Here is a 14,908-nt window from a genome sequence, read left to right on the forward strand (position 1 = left end):
CAGCCCCGCAAACTAAACAGCTCCCAAAGTATAGTTTCATCTTGGTGGAAATGGGTCTCAGCTGCACCGCTACATTTAATTGTTCCTACCAACCTCTTTTTTCTTCAAGTTCACATTGAGTCTTTGTGCAGAGCTTGGCCTCTTCTATTTTCAGGTTCATTACCATCTCATTGGGTCCTATGGAGCAACGCACAAGAGAATGCGCATCCCCCCCAAAAAAAACTATGCCCTAAGCTAAAGGCTTCATTCTTGCATGCTTGCAAATAAACTCACCTGTTCTTCTTCATCATGTGGGCTCTGTTTCTTGAGTATTATTATTATCCCAAATGTATTAAAGTCCACACTTCCTTAGTGTGAATGTGGGGAGAAAAAGAAGTGATGATCTTTTAAACCAGGGCAAGATTATTTGAAGCAGGGTAGCAACTCCCAATCAAAGAGAGGTTTTACCTTAATATGGAGTGTTCAGAGGAGTACACCATCTATCTGCCTCCAAAGAGAGAGGTGAGTCCAGATTAGTTAAATGGAAAGAGCTGCTAGGAGGGGATTGATGGAAACTATGTGTTGATAGCACAGCTATCCCAGCTAATTCCTTATATATCTTTGAATCTGATCTATGGTCCACTTTGTAAGAACCTGGGGAATAAAAACTAACAATTTGCTAACCAAGTAGTCTCCCTATATGATTGTAGCTGCTCCATAAAACCTTTCCCAAGAATTCCAAAGTTTTCCATATTAAGAAGTTCAAAATAGTACATATGCAAAGCCATAAAATTATAAAACTGTACTGGCATAGTTCCAAGGCTCATAGGCTCATCCACACTTAACTTTTGCCTTGCTGTTTCCAGGCACAGGTCAGTGTTTAAAAGCTCTGTACCTAAACAGGGTGTGTGTGTGTGTGTGTGTGTGTGTGTGTGTGTGTGTGTGTGTATGTATGTAAATTGCTCTGAGCTTTCCCCCTGAAAACATGTTCTTTAGTGATCCATTGGAGCAAACATTAATTTAGGCTTTTCATGGATTGAAATTTGTACTGATTGAGCTTTAAAGAGCAGGTTTTCACAGGGAAAGCTCCAGAACAGAGGTGGATAAACCAAGTAGTATTTTGAGAATTTTGTTTTGACTAGTTTACCATTGACTTAGCTAGTCCCAAGATTTCTCCACCATAAGTCAACTGTGTTAACACTTTGCCAAGAAACATTCTCAGGTAAGAGAAATCACTTTGCTGTAGTAAAACTGAGAACTGTTTCCATATATATTAGTGTTTTGCTAAAGGCTCATCCACACGTCTGTTTCAGAATGGGTCTGAGCAGTTTTCCCTTTGCTCTGCTCCTATCCCTGGGAAAACCCTCTCTTTAGGGCTAAATCAGAGCAAACGTCAATCCGGAGAAACCCCAAGTTGCTGTTTGCTCCTATTGAGTGCTAAAGAGTGGTTTTCCCCAGAGGAAAGCAGCTGGGAAAGAAGAAGTGTGGATAAGGCCTTAGTCTGCATAAGGAAAGACTCAAGTAAAGAAGGGGACTTCAGCATTGTCCCTTGACAAATGTCCCAGGACCATTGTCTCAACTGGGTTTCACTCCCTGAAGAAAAAGCAGATCACACAAGCAGTTAATCTGTCCTCTCTGCACTCTGAAATGTCAATACACCATTTACCATCACACCCTCAAAGCAAACTCAAAGCACACCTTGTAATGGGAAAAGGTTGTTTGCTTATATACATTATTTACACAATGGGCCTTGCGTGATTGGCTACTTCAGGGCTGCACCTGTAGGCCAATCAGGTTGCGGATTCACTTCTGACAGCAGCCTGATTGGCTGCTCCTGCCAGGCCAATCAGGTTGCTGAATCGCTTCATCCAGGAGCCTAATTGGCTGCTCCTGCAGGCCAATCAGGTTGCTGATTCACTTCCACCTGGAGCTAGATTGGGTGGCTCCTGCGGACCAATCAGACTGCTGCATTCTGGATCCTATTGTTCTAGGATTCAGCTCAGTACATAACAGTTGTATTTGTTTAAATATAACAATAAGAACTCAGGCATAGCTGTCAAGTTCTCCCTTTTTTTAAGGGAAATTCCCTCATGCTGAATAGGCTTCCTCACGAGAAAAGGGAAAACTTGACAGCTATAAACTCAGGAGTTCTGCATAATCAAATAACTGAAACAATCAAGCAGATCAAATTAGTCCAAGCAGTAGTTCAGGGGAGGTATCATCTCCCTTCCAGCTCTCGGGCAAAATATCAGGCCTCACCTGTGTCCCTACAAAAAGGACTGGGATTCTTCATCCTTGGCACTAGTGACGTGGACTATGAATGAGGCAAGTACACAAAGCCCCACTGTTTCTGCATTCAACCAGGCACGCATACACATCCACATGAAGCATTGCAGGGCAAGGTAACAAAAGAGTTCCTGCACCTAAAATGCCTTAGGAATTCTACCCAACAATGTCGGAAGGCATGGGCGTAGGCAGGGGGGCAGGAGGGGGTAGCTGCCCCCCCTAGAAGCAAAAAATTAATGTATTTTACAGACCATAACCAGCACTTTCCCCCTCCAAAAACTGAAGTGGAAAGGGCTTTGCTTTAGCAAGAGCAGCTCAGTCTCCGCTTGCTGGGGGGCGGGAACACAGCTGTAACAAAAACGCATCAAATAAATAAAGCAAAGTGGCTGCCGGTAGTTAAGCAGTTAAGACAATGGAGCAGATATCCCCAGGCAAGATTCGATAGCTGACCACTTCACCCTATTGTTCTTCAGTGGGAGTTGTTAATGAGCATTCAGGGATCGTATTAAGAGTTCTATTGGCAATTTAATGAGGGTGCAAAGGATTCAATTTGACTAACGTGGCTCTGCAAGGCTAAAAGGAAGTGAATAAGAAAAAAAGGGGGGGCTGTAGCTTTGATAGACACAGTGATGTTTATAAAAAGCAATGGTGTTCCAGTCTGCCCCTCCTCCTGCATCTGTATACTGTAAATCAGGGGTGGCCACCTCCCAAGAGACTCTGATCTACTCACAGAGTTAAAAACTGGGAGTGATCTACCCCCTTTTGGGGGGTTCAGGTCAAAGCTGTTGAGTTGTTTTTTAAGGAAGGGAAGCCCTGTTTTGGGGGGGTTAGATCAAACTTGTTGAGCTTCTTTTAGGAGGGAGGCAGACCCATTTTTGTTTAGGGCTTCAGGTCATAGTTCAGCTTTTTTTAGGGAGGAGGAAAATTTTGGGTGAGCTTTTTTTAGGGGTGCCAGTGATCTAGCAGTGATCTACCACAGACATCCAGTGATCTACTGGTAGATCACAATCTACCTGTTGGACGTGCCTGCTGTAAATCAAGCAGAGAGAAAGCTGCTTACAAGGCTCCTGTACAGGCGTATCGGTATCTTCCTCTTGCTGCAGAGTTCCAGCATCACAGCGTCACCCAGAGGCACCCACAAATATGAGTTATCCCTCTCTCTATTTCTTCCTTCCTTCCTTCCCTCCCTCTTCCATCCTTAATAAAATACTGGGAGGGGGGGCAAGATAAGCCCCACATAGAAAGCCCAACCCCCTGCAATGCAGGAATTTTTTCCTAAGGTGGGGCTTGAACCCACGACATGGTTGAAATATTATGCTGATATGCAGCAACGCCTCGGAGCTGTCGTGACTGCGGCCGTGCTTTGCCTCGCCCTCGCCTGCCCTGCCACCCCCTCTCGCCTGCTCGACCCTCTCGTCCTCTCCAGCCAAGCAGGGTAGCTGCTGAAGCTGCCAGCCCCAGAAGCACAAGGTGGCCGCCGCCACCACGATGTCGTCGGGCCCGCTGGCCCTGTAGCCCCGCCCACATTCCCACTTTGTGGCCCCGCCCCTCCCATGCCTTGGCCCCGCCCCTGAACGACCATGGCTTGCCCCCCCCCTCAGTTTTGATCCTGGCTACGCCCCTGTCGGAAGGCATGACTTTACCTGCCCCCAACAATCCCCTGTTGTTTGTCATCAGGTGCCAGGATTTACAGATGCCTAGAGAAGGAGGAGGCAGCAGAGTGGGTTTGAATCACCATCTAATGGAAACAGAACTCTTTCTGGCAATGCCAAGTTTACGCTGATTGACCTGATAGATAGTTCCTCTATGTCCCTAGTTCAGAGCAGTCCTCATTTGCAAGCAGGAGGTTACCTTGATCTAAGCAGGGGTGCCTCAGAGTGTCCCTACCTATTAAAAAAATATGTTCAATGTCCAGATGGTTATCTCCCTCCACATCACTACTGAATACTATATAAGGAGGTTCCTCTCATCACTGAATATTCACATCAACATGCAGTGCAATAGCACTACACTCCTGGTCATTATCATGGGGATATTGGCACCTTGCTCTTGCTCGAAGGTGAAGGATCTTCTCCCTTCAGTAGGTAAGCCTTCTGGTCCTTCTATGCATCAAGTGTGTAATATTCCGGGCCTCTCTGCAAGTTAGGAATCCCCTGAAGATTGGACGGGATTGGGCAAATTGGGCATTGGGCGTCATCATAGTGACAGCTCTCTGGCATGTGTAAGTCACCATTGACTCTGGGAGACTCAGAGAAATGCTCTGCTTTTTCACCTTTTGTTCTGCCTGCCTGTATCCTTGCCTCTACACTTTCACCCTAATGAATACAGCGGGTCCCACCTGTGCTCTACCTTTAAAGCAGTATTATTCCCTTTTAAACTGCCATGATTTCTACGAAAGATTCCTGGGCAGTGTAACTTGGTCAATGGGCTGAGAGATGTTAGGAGACCCCCTTCTCTCAATGTACAAGGTGGTTTAAGAGCCAAGCCGCCTTCCCTGGCAAATTTGGGAATTGTTGCTGTGGGAGGGGGCTTGGGGGTCTCCTAACGAGTCTCATCACCCCTAATAAACTACAGTTCCCAATGTACTTTGGGGAAACCATGAATGTTTAAAGTGGTAAAATAGTTTGGCTATGGCCTTGAGTCTGCCCTGTAACTAGTGATAATGGAAGGCATACCCTTCTGTGTTACAAATCCAGTTTTATAAATTCAAGTTTGGAAGTCTCTTGACACATAACTTTACAGTAATAGGATTGATTTTAAATCATTTCCTTCTGTATAGTCTATGATTTTTAAAGATAAAAGCAACATCTCCCAGAAACTAGGAAGTGCAGTTGCTGCTGAAAAAATCCAGAAATGTCTCAGGAAATAATGCTTTACAAAAATAATTTTTAAAATGCCCCCAAATCATGACATTGGAGAACCCATAATTTCCCCCCCTTGGAAACAATGGCTGCCTCTACACCATACATTTAAAGCACATGGATCTCCCCACCCCAAGGCCTACAATGCCCACAGAGCTACAATTCACAGCACCCATAACAAGATGCTGTTCCCAGGATTCTTTGCAGGACGTAATTTGCTTTAAACATATAGTGTCTACACAGGCAACAACACATGAGCTCATAGTGCCTTTCCTAGAAATATTTCCAGCTCCAGTTCAAAAGCATGTGGCAGGCCTCACATTCTTTGGCTTTTGGAGAGACATTCTAAACATTAAAAGAAAATGAAGTCAACATGGCTAAAAAACCCTAGGGCTAGCATCCCAAGGGGTAGGAAATATAAATTATTTCATGATCTCAGTTTGGATTCCAATAGCAAACGATGCTCAAAGTCACAGCTGATTCTACATATGACTTGAGAATTATGGATGCACTGCATTTGACAGCAACTAACACATTCCATGTGGGAATCTGCTGCCTTTAGTGCCTCGGGGGTGTGTGTGTGTGCAACAGCTTCGTTGTCAGTGTGACCCCACAGACATTCACCGAATTTATTATTCTTAAGTGCTGCAGTCTTCTTAAAGGCTATGGGGAAAAACCACCACTGAACTCTACAACTGGACTCCCGATTCGGCTCTTTAATGTGTATGCCTCTTGTGTCCCAATGTGTAGGCTCCATATTTGGCTACTTGGTAGAGAAGATATCAGATGTAAGGTTCACAAATGTCTTCAAATGGTATTAACGTCTGTGGTTCAAAAGATGAGATAACATATATGGTACCTGTGACTGTTCTTCTTCCCATCCTTCCTCCAGGAACTAGACCTAAAAAATGCACACTCACTCCGGATTATGGAAAATGCAAGTTGTTCCTTACACGTTTTTACTATGATGTTAAGAGCAAAATGTGCATGACATTCATCTACAGTGGTTGCGGAGGCAATGGAAACAACTTCCTAGATTTATTCCATTGTGCTTTTGAGTGTCAACGGTCTGGTAGGGACAATTTTAATCCCCCCCTCTCCCCTAAACCTTAAAAACAACCAAATGTTTGAAGTGAAAATCTTTTTTAAAGTTGCCCTTGTGTTTCTAGGGAGTGTTGTACTGAATTGATTTTCTGCTGCTGGAGATGTTATGCTGGAGATGTTAATAGGAGTTGTTGTCCAGCAACATATGGCAACTCCAACTTTCCACACCCTTTCCCTACCAACTCCCACGACCCACAAATTCAACTTCAGAGGGGACCCCAAAATTCTTGTAAGCTGCCTAGGGAAGTGTTAACCCTGTAATAAGGGGTGTGTGTGTGTTAATATGGGAATGTAAGCATCCCTGCCCTTACTTCTTACAGTAATCTCTGAATAAATAAAACAATTAGAAGTGAAAGCAGCACACTTTAGAAACTGTAGCCCACCTACCTCTTGGATTATTGGCTGTGCCATCAACAGAGGTGTTTTTAGGGCAGTATGGCCCGTTTCCCGGCACAGGGTGAATTGCGCTGAGAGACCGTCTACCCACCTCCTTCCACCTCCTTCCACAAGCCTAACTTGCTTTGTGAAGGAGGCATGAGGACGCTGTCTGACAGGGTCCTAGAGTCCTCCCAGATCCTTCCCAAAGCCTACCTAGTGCTTGCCCAGCTTTGTGAAGGTGATGGAAAGAGTGTAATGTTTAATGGAGATAGTACAGGCATAAGCAAACTCGGCCCTCCAGATGTTTTGGGACTACAACTCCCATCATCCCTGACCAGTGGTCCTGTTAGCTAGGGATGATGGGAGTTGTGGTCCCAAAACATCTGGAGGGCCGAGTTTGCCTGTGCCTGAGATACTACAATGTTTAATTAAGAACCGGATGGGAAAGAGCAGCTCCTGAATTAATCTCTAGCTAATTGTTTCAGCTGTCCAATGGTCCATTTTTCATTTCCCCATAAAACTCTGAATCTAAGCTGTTTCACACTCACTTCAAATGTTCTGTACAGTAAGATTGTTCTCCTTGTCCTTTTCACAGCCCTTCCACTACACAGGCCATATGGGTTTAGAAAAGGTAAGAGTTCCTATGGCTGTCTGCAGCACGATTCAGAAATGGAGTGGGGGAGGTGCATCTAAATATGAGAGCCAAAAGAGACAGGACATAAAGCAGCAAGATGATGAGAAGGGACTGCCTCAGCCTGCCACTTTGTGGGACTTGGGAGCAGAGAAGGGAACCCTACGAGGGCATTTCATGGTTTGCACATCCAGAACATAGGATATACAAACCATGAGATCCAGGCCCCTCAAAATTGATGGGGATTGCCATTCAAATGGTCTCTGTGTGCCATGTCTTTTGATTATGTGGGGCAGGACTTACCTTGGCCTCCCCCAATGTTTTATTCAGGTTGGCACCCCTGATACATAATCTTGGGGTTGAAGGGGCTGGGAGACGGGTGGGGTCTTTTTCAACACCTGACATTACTGCGTGCCACTCCAGAGCTCCTGTCATTGCCCACTTGGAAGAGATAGGATTTATTTTGAAATAGGATTTACATCTACTATGGTAGAAGAGCTTATATATGTGTGAGCTTTCCACATCCCTGTTTCCTCCTTCTCCAGAGCTACCTCTAAAATGCAAGCGGCCATTTACACCCGGAAATTGCCAATCTAGCATGCTGCGCTATTATTACAATTCCAGTAGGAAGAGATGTTTCATGTTCATATTTAGTGGATGTGGAAGCAACGGGAACAATTTCCCTTCTTTCAGGGGATGCTATGAGGAGTGTGAAAGGCATGGTAAGAATGAGCCACTTTTTATCTTTCTTTCCCAATCAACCCGAAGAATTTGCACTTTTTGCTTAACTTCATGCATGCTCTAGTAGCATTGCAGCTCCCCTACAGCAGCATATTGCCCTATAAACATGGGGGGAGTGGGGTAGCTTTGGTACTATAAGGGGGTAAGCGTTGCTAATTTGGAAAAAGTCAGAAGAAATTCAACTTTTGACACTAATTACTGTATCTAATATTCTAATCTGATTCCGTTCCACCTAAACTCCACTGGCACATGGATAAGGGAGGGTGTTAATTTATATGCATATTCACAGGAAAGGACAAGACAGCCTACCGATAATGGATCCTAAACTGAGATGCACTAAGTCCTTAGCATAGTACTAGAGTCGCTCTAGATTGCTCAGTAGCAATTGTAACTTTCAGCATGAAAAAGGTCTCCAGTCTCTCCCACTTGGTTAACATGGTTCTCTTTCTCCTTATAACAGAAATACCCGAATACCTGATAAATCCTATCATGCTTAAAGGTAAGGACTGAGTAAAGGTAAGGGCTCCATGGCATTCTCCTTCTGACCTTCATATGCATTCTGCCTTCCACTCCTGCTGCATTTCTTCAGTTCTTCAGCCTGTTTTTTCAGGTCTCCTTTGCCGTGTCTATACTACAGTACTAAGCTGTTACTTTCCATGAAAGCCTGCACCAAATCAGAGGTTGTTGGTGAATATTCTGTGATAGTATGCTAAATATGCCTTAAGGAATCTCAGAAACCATAACCTCATCCTATCTTGACTGCATCTACACAGCTATTTAAAAAAACCACTCTGAAAATGCTATGGAAAAAAACAACAACGTTTTAAAGCTCACAATGGAAAATTTCATATTCCAATTTCAATAAATTTTCACAGTGCTATAATGCTATAATGCATTTATAACTTTTAATTTTTAACGAAAGTAAATGTAACGAGTCCCAACCTCTTTCATCTGTTGTCCACATTTCCACTCTTGTCAAAGTGATTGTTGAATCCCAGGGCAGAGTTTTCATAATTGTCACTGAGATAATCTCAGGTGTTGCAACCAGGCGTTCCAAGCGGTGGGGGCTGAGGGGTATTCAGCCCCCCACCATTTTTTTCAAGGAGGCGGCTGAACTCCCCCAAAATCCTGTGGCTCTGCTCTGCCTCCGCCTCCCCATCAATGTCACGTGGGGAGGAGGTGGCCCAGCTCCACACTCCCCAATACCCACCCAGCGTGCGAGGGCCGGCATCGTGGCAGTGGGACTCCTGCCCAGTCCCACCCAGTGATGCGCCCCACAATGTGGGGGCAAGTCAGTGCCCTTGGTTGCAACCACAAGTCTGACACCTTAAAATTCTATTTCCTTCAAAGAACCAAGTAATAAATATGAACCTTGTTTCTGTCCTTCTCTGCCCCTGCAATATCAGACTTTCTGCTTGATTACTGTGACCAACCCCTAGACGTGGGACACTGCCACAGGGCCTTCCCTCGCTTTTACTACGATGACAGGAGCAGAACCTGCAAGCTGTTCTACTACACTGGCTGTGCAGGGAACAGAAATAACTTTGAGTCGAAATATGAATGCTTTTGGGGATGTGCAGGCCAAGGTAAGCACACAGAAAATGTTTAGAACTTTCCCAGAGAGGAACTTTCATTATTCTTTGAATGTTATTTATGCAATGATTGCGTTCCAACTGCATTAATTCAATATCCTCATTTCAAAGGAGAGGGAGAAGTCCCCTCACCCTCTCTGGTGGGCACCTTTGTGGGCTGGCATTCCTCCACACACTGGAATTCAACGTGGGAATACCCAGGGACTGGTTCTCTGACAGCAAAGGAGGCCTCTGGGCTGAGCTTGCTGCCTGGGTTATAGGTCCCACCTGCTTACCTAATCAGCAAATCAAGAGCAGGCTTGGGCCACCACAGGGTTTCTGAACATTCAGATAGTTTTGTTTTTGTTTAACTATGAAATAGGGTTGCCAGACTCAATAGTGGACAGGACTTAAAGAGAAACCAGCAGACCCTTTGTTTATTTTCCAAGCAAAGGGTCTGCTGGGTTCTCTGTAAGGTTTCCAGACTCAAAAGAGAGCAGGGCAATTAAAGGCACAGAAGTCCTGTCCACTATTGAGTCTGGCAACCCTACTATGAAATGAGGTGACCAGTGGGTGGCATTTTTTCTTTTTTGACTTAGGCTGCACACAGGCTGCACATTTAAAGCTCATGACATCTCCCACAATTATCCTGAGTACTGAAGTTGAACCTGGACTGAGCTCTGATTAAAAGGGCCCTTAATAAATTACAGTTCCCAATCCCAAGATTCGTTAGGGGATGGCTAGGTGCTTTAAATATATGGTGGTTATGCAGCTTTAAGTAATCCAAAGGCAATTTGGTGGTTCAGTTGCCATACCAGCCCTCTGCACGTACCTGTCAAGTTTTCCCTTTTCTCGCGAGGAGGCCTATTCAGCATAAGGGAATTTCCCTTTTAAAAAGGGAGAACTTGACAGCTATGCCTCCGCATTTTGGGGTTGGACCTCTGAATCATCCCCCTTGCATCCCTTCCAAAAAATGCCCTCAAGGTTATACATGAGGGGCCATCATGGGCCAACTCCAGACTGTCATTGTTGTTTTGCAGAATTGACAAATCTCCCCCCACTTTAAAAACAACAACAACACCATACCTTTTGAAGTAGGGAAGATAATAGGAAAATGCAGTAAAATTGTGGGAGAACATTCAATGGATTGGAAGTCATATCACCCTAAATCTCAAAACCACACCCTCTTTCTTCACCCCACCAATGCATTTTATACTTTTTAGGGCATACAGAAGCGGTGGTGGGGGATTTCCGTCAATCTCCTGTTCTCTGGTCAATCTGCTGCCTGCACCACTCAACCGATTCTGTCTTATGCTTCCCGTAACTCAGTTTCTCCACAAACTAAAAATACCCCCCAAACTTTCCTTGTGGTGGAAACGGGTCTCGGCTGCACCTTCACATTTAATTGTTCATACCTCTCACTTCTTCCTTCAGATTTATTTTGAGTCATTGTGCAGAGCTCAGCCTGTTCTATTTGCACACCCACTAACATCTCATTGAGTCCAGTGGAACTAAGGCAGCAGAGGAAACCAGGAGGTATTCTTTTTCTCAGCTATGCTTTTATGTAAAAGCAGATGGCTCATCCTGCTGTAACAGTCTTTGCCAAAAATTCTCACGCTCTTGCCAATAAACTCAATGTTCTTCTGCACCCTGTGGGCTGTGTTGTTGTTGTTGTTGTTGTCTTCAAGTCCACATATCCCTTTTGTGAATGTGGTGAGAATGAGAAGTCTTTTAACCAGGGCAAGGTTATTTGAGGAAGGGTAGCAACTCCCAATCAGAAAGAGGTTTTACCCTAATATGGAATGTTCCAATTCATACATTATCTGTCTGCATCCAGAGAGAGATGTGTGTCCAGATCAGTTCAGTGGGAAGAGCTGCTATGAGGGGATCTATGGAAATGTGACTGTGGTATAATGTGACTGTGGTGCGGGTGCCATTGCCTGTTCTATCTCAGGCAACAGAGGTCAGGGATTGGATTCAGCCAGGAGGCTGGATCCAGATGTTTCCCCAATCCTCACACCTACTTTGACAGGTAGGTGTGGGCACCCACCTGCCAATCATACAACATCACCATGACGTCAGGCAAAGTATTTCCTTGTCCCTGAGAATGGTTTTCCTTTGCGATCCCACAGATCAGCTGACCAGCACTGGCAGTAAACCTCACTAGACAAGGGACAAGTAGTAGCCATTTTCAGGCTCCCAAACATTCCTCTGGACCCCCATCTTTACCTGCTTCACACCTGATGTCACATATGCCTCAGGCGACCACTTCACTCTGCCTAATGAGAGGCATAGGTGCCAAGTTCTGGATTCAAAATTCCAGGATCAGCAGCGCTGCGGTATCGGAAGCCGCTTCTATGCACTTCCGGACATGCGTAGAAGTGACTTCCGATGCCGCTGTGCCCATTTCCAAAATGTCCGCAGCGCCAGAAGTCACTTCTACGCATGTCCGGAAGTGCATAGAAGTGACTTCTGGTGCCGGTGTGGCACCAGAAGAACATGGCTGCCGGCAGGAGCACCGTAATCCGGGGGAATACGGGGTATTTTGCCATTTGGGACACCTGCGGGAAACGGTAAGAAAATACGGGGGTTTCCCGGGGAAAACGGGGTACTTGGCAGTTATGATGATAGGGCTGGCTCTGGCTGTATATACCTATACACCAGGGTTGGGGAAGTGGACCAGGCCATTGGGCAGGATTACCTCAAGCCCAGAAGAGCCACTTTGACCCACCTGTCAATCATCTGACATCACCATGGCATCAGGTGAAATGCTCTTTCCCCCTCGAGAGGCTGAATTTCAAACAACACAGGAAGAAGACGCATTTCCACATGGTCCTTGCTGTGAGAGCAAATCAGCTACAGAGTTCCTGATTGAACACTTGCTCATACAGCCAATCCCAGTGGGCCCTACTGAATGTACACTGGGGCTCCCAATGGTTTCCTTGCAATTGTGACTTTACCTGCCAAACACCTGATGCGATGTCACATGGGACATTAGGTGTGGGGCAAGTGCGTTTGGTTGGAGGGAAATGGTTTTGCAAGCTATACATTAGGACCCTTGTTCAGCTTCATCTGGCCCGACAGCTGGAGGTTCCCCTCTGCTGGTATACAGAGTGATGACCATGCAAGCAGAGTCCATGCAAGCAGAGATAGGCTCTGCAAAATGAAAAAGTGATTTATTTGGTCAAATTCAAAACTTCATGAATTATCCTATGTGGCCCCAGATCTTCACTTGGATGGTGGGTGGCTTATAACAGCCACCCAGCAAGAGAGCCCATTACCCCACAATCCCCTGTTGTACCTAGAGATGGGGGAGGCAGCAAAGTGGGTTTGTACCACTATTTTATGGGCACAGAACTCTTTCTGACTATGCCAAGGTTATGCTGATGAACTCTATGTCCCTTGTTTGGAACAGTCCTTGTTCATGAGCAGGAGGTTGCCTTGATCTAAGCAGAGCTATTTCAGTATGTCCCTGTCTATTAAAAAATGTTTGATGTCCAAATGACTATCTCCCTCCATATCACTGTTGAATACTATATAACGTGGCTCTTCTTAGCACTGAGCATTCACATCAAGCAGCCACCATGCAGTGCATTAATACGGCACTCCTTGTCCTCGCCTTGAGATTATTGGCACTTTTGTCCAAGAAGCAGGATTTCATTGCCTTTTCAGCAGGTAAAACTTCTGGCCCTCATAGGCTTCAAGTCTGCAAGCTGCCAGACATTCCCTGCAGATTGGACGGGGTTGGGAGGATTGGACTAGCACCATCATGATGACAGTTCTCTGGCATGGGAACTGTAGATGGCTCAGGGTGCTGAGAGTTGTTAGAGACCCCTATTCCCCTCCATTTACAAAAGCAATTGACAATCCGACCCTGTCAGAATTCACCATTCGGTTTCTGATTTACAAATTCAGTTTCATAAATTCATATCTTGACATTTGAACTTGCAACAATAGGAGGTGTTAGAAGGAGTGTATCTCTTTCTTTTTTCTCTACAAGACAACAGCTAAATTCCAGATGTCCTGCCAATCTATAGATGTGCTACCATTCACCTCAGCTGGAAACCCCCTGAATTTTCAACAGTAGTTCAGCATCCCCTGTATTCTGGTTCTTGAGTATGGGGTTTTGCCCAAATTACTTCATCTTAACTAATTCACCATTAGACATTAACAAGATGTATCTCTCTTCTAGCATCTAAAATGTAACATTTAAATACCTTCATCTTTCAAAAGAGTCCATTTTACAACAGGTATAGATGGATGACTAACACAACTTGAGTGCTGACATCTAGTGTGAACACAACGTAGGAAACTGTCACAGGAGGCACGTTGCGGCTACCCTAGAGTAACGACTCTCCAAACCGTTGCCTTTTCATGCTTTTATTGTGTGCAAACTATTTGCAGTGCAAGAGCTTTACAAAATACATGTTCTCAGTCTGGGTCAGAACCCTGGAATGGGGATTCCCGCGTTTTTTTCCAACAAAGAAATCTGGGAATCCCAAATCTCCTCCCCCGTTTCTTTCTGCGCAATTCCGGAACTGGAGGGAAAGGTCTTCTTTCCGTGTTTTCCTTCCTCCCCATTTCCCTCTCCCTTCCTTCCTCTCCCAAGCGGAGCAGGGGCTCTGCGACCCTGCCAGAGCCATGTCCTCTACTTCCTGCTTCCCCGCTGGACTCTTCTCCCTATCCGCTGCAGCTGGTACTCGGGGAAGAACTGCTTCTCAGGATGGGAGGGGGCTGTCTGTAGTCCCTGTCCCTCACATCCACCCCCCTCCAGGCCCCCCTCCCCCTCTGAGAGTGCAGGGAGCGCTGGAGACGATTTGAAGCCCAAAAACTCTGTGGCATCTGAACTGGTGGGGGTGAAAAGTTGCTCCCAACCTGATTCCTGTGACACCGCCCCTGGTGATGACTGGAAACCCAAGAAGTCAGTGGCATCCGAGCCCATGGGGGTGAAAATTTGCTCCCAGTCTTCGACGGGCGAAGCCGCTCTGGGGCGCTTGTAAAACCACCCCTCCTCTTCTTGCTCCTCAAAACCGGCTTCCCATTGCCATGGGTAGCCCCTAGTGTCATTCCCTCTGAGGGGTCCTCCCCCTCCCCATCTGTCTCTGCAGTGGCTTGCCTCTCCATGTGCCATGGCTTTGGCTTATGCGGAAATAGGGCATGGAACTCTTCCACTAAAAATTCCTCCTGTACCTCCATGGCCGGCACCCATGCATTTTGGGAAGGTGGGGTGTCCTCCCATGCCATGAGATACTCCAGACCTCCCCCTCCCGACTGGGAATCAAGGATTTCTGTGGCCACATTGAGTGGCTGTGGTCCCCCGTGTTCCTGCCGGTCTGTGGGGGGCTGGTTGCTGTCCT

General features: G+C 45.9%; 1 protein-coding gene across 1 annotated transcript in view; it reads left to right on the forward strand.

Annotated features, from left to right (window-relative positions):
- Positions 1–1,959: 1,959 nt before the first annotated feature.
- Positions 1,960–14,908, forward strand: part of LOC118097204 (carboxypeptidase inhibitor SmCI-like) — a 138,292-nt gene continuing 125,343 nt past the window's right edge. Inside the window, exon 1 of the mRNA XM_035139931.2 lies at positions 1,960–1,991. The gene's annotated coding sequence lies outside the window, so the exon portion shown is untranslated. The remainder of the gene's footprint in view (positions 1,992–14,908) is intronic.

Source organism: Zootoca vivipara, chromosome 15 (genome assembly GCF_963506605.1).
Source record: "Zootoca vivipara chromosome 15, rZooViv1.1, whole genome shotgun sequence".
NCBI lineage: Eukaryota > Metazoa > Chordata > Lepidosauria > Squamata > Lacertidae > Zootoca > Zootoca vivipara.